This window comes from Aplysia californica, unplaced genomic scaffold (assembly GCF_000002075.1).
Source record: "Aplysia californica isolate F4 #8 unplaced genomic scaffold, AplCal3.0 scaffold00822, whole genome shotgun sequence".
NCBI lineage: Eukaryota > Metazoa > Mollusca > Gastropoda > Aplysiida > Aplysiidae > Aplysia > Aplysia californica.
In genome coordinates, this window is record NW_004798092.1 from 126,982 (window position 1) to 129,530 (window position 2,549).

Sequence of the window (2,549 nt, forward strand, 5' to 3'; positions counted from 1 at the left end):
ACACACACACACACACACACACACACACACACACACACACACACACACACATACATACACACACACACACATCTTATCCTATTTTCTCTTGTCTCATCTTTTCTAATCCGTTCCTGTCATATCGTATCTTATCTTATCTTTTGTCTCACCTTCCTTGTTCTTATCCCATTGGCTTTGTTTTGTTTTCGCTTTTGTTTTGCTTTTTGTTTTGTTTTTGTTGTTGTTTTTGTTTTTTTGGAGGGGTTGTATACTTTTCTTTTACATTTACTTTTTCATCCTCTATTGCCGTTAAGCGTCGAGGGGAGATGCAGTTTTCTATGGTAGGCCAGCTCCGCAGCTCTTTCAGTTGGGATATTATGATTTCTCAGGGTTTCGTTGACTTCCTCAATCCGCCTTTTGCGTGGCTTTCCTTTTCCTTTATAGCCTGAGTGCTTGGTGTTATAGGCTCTAGAGGCTAGCAGATTAGGTGACATTCGTAATAGCAGGCAAATCATTTAATTCCCTGTTTTTCTATGAAATGCAGGCAGGACTCAGCGTCAATAGCTGCTCTTACTTCTTTATTTCTCTGCCAGTCTCGTCTTGTGATGTCAAGGGTTTTGCGGGGACATTTAATCTCGTATGCAGTGATTTTGCTTTCATGGGTTTTACTTAATGTCCAGGTGTGGCACTCTAGCATAATGTGGGTATGAATATTGAAGTGATAAGTTGTCTCTTTGTGTCCATGGAGATGTTTGGATGAGATAGAAGGGGTGCGAGCTGGTAGGCAACAAAGTTTGGTTTTTTGAGGTCGCATTTCTAGTTTTTCTGTTTCTCTGTCTATGGACCCGTTTTCAGAAAACGTGCTCCCAAGATTTTTAACTCCTTCACCCGGAATAACAGGGGACAATGGTTTCGGGTCACTTTCATAACATCTGTTTTTGATGTGCCTATTTTCACATCAAATTTCTGGCAGCTGTTGCTCACTTCGGTAGTGTGATATTGGAGGCTTTGTTGGTTTGGATGAATAAGACAAGGGTCATCTGCAAATAGAATTTCATTTAGGCTTTCTGGGCTTCTGTTTATAACTTACTTTTTCTTGTAGTAATACTTTTACCTCATCATATCTTATCTTGTCATATCTTTTCATTTATTATCTTATTGTATCATATCTTTTCTTTTCTTATCTCACCTCTTCTTATATTTGCTGATATCTCATAATGCCTTAATAAGTTTCGCCCTGTGATTTCACGTTTATATTTCCACAGATAAGCCTGAGGTTACGAACATGGTGGCATCTTTTAGAATCATGAGGAACGAAATCCATTAGCTTATTTGCTACCACATGGGGCTAAGGGAAGGACTATCTTGCTCGAATCCCCAAAGGGGCCTTTTTATAAAAAAAACTCTATTGTTTGGGGAGTTTTCAACAACACCTAATCTGATATCAGAAAGGGCATCAGTTCTGTTACTACTACTACTATTACTCCTACCCAATCTTCCCCCTAACCATCAACACTATCACCAAACAAATATAATCTAACCTGCCCTGGAAATCACTTTGTCACAAAGAACATGTAACAATAGCACCGTTAGAAAAACGACAACACAAGTGATATAATAAGTACAGTGACCTGATATGAAGCAAAGCTCATCAGCACACATAGTGAACACCCTCCCGCTTGGCTCACACCGCTTTGATCAGAATCTTATAAGGCAGTGTAACTGAAGACCCTTCCAGAAAGTTTATTATTAACCCAGTTTCTGAACATATCTACAAGTACTTTTAGTAAAAAAAACTCTGCATACTGCCAGTTTAATACACCTGATTCAGTCTGGTCCAGCCAAATTGAGAGGCATCGCGTTGAAATCAGACGCTCATCAAAATAATGAAATTGAAGAAACAGGCATTTTTCCCCCTCCATTTCGGCAATTTTTATCAATTCTTTTACACCTCTAACATGCATATCACTTACACTAGCCAAGATTAATCTTCTCCCTTACCATATATGGTTGGGATAATAACCATTCTGATGAAAGCAGATCCTCAATGACAAAAAAAAATGTTCAGCCAAACTGAGAGGAAACAATCAGCATTAAATGATATCAGAATTGAAATGAGATCTTTCCATTTCATGGTTCCTCTTTTAAAACAGAAAAAAAAATCTTACTGCAAATAGCAAAAACAAGAAAATCTTTCATAACACTTTCGCTTTCTGACTGCTGGTAAGCAGTTCAAGCAATGAATAATAACGCCATATATTTGTTTAGGTCTCTGGAGATCTTTGCTAGACAGTCGAGAACATATTATATTGTTACATTATATAAGCACGTCATGTACTTTTCACATCCAATCTTTGTTCAGTCTTTGAACTTATTGCTTATTCCAGACAACACGTCAATTTTGATTCCATTCATATTAAATTTCTTACTTCTGAATTTCGTTTCTGTATTCACGTTTAACCAGATAAGAGAAACAAATGAATTTTGTCGCGAAGTCCCGCCTCATTCAAACCCTCAAGCTCTCTGCCTCGGCTACTACCAGCCTCTGTCTGTCTGTCTATCTGCCTGCC

At 38.2% G+C, this 2,549-nt stretch overlaps 1 protein-coding gene across 1 annotated transcript in view; it reads right to left on the reverse strand.

Moving 5' to 3' along the window:
- The window catches only part of LOC101849566 (protein MON2 homolog), a gene marked incomplete at its 3' end in the record, with an annotated part of 26,901 nt that overhangs the window by 917 nt on the left and 23,435 nt on the right, over positions 1–2,549 (reverse strand).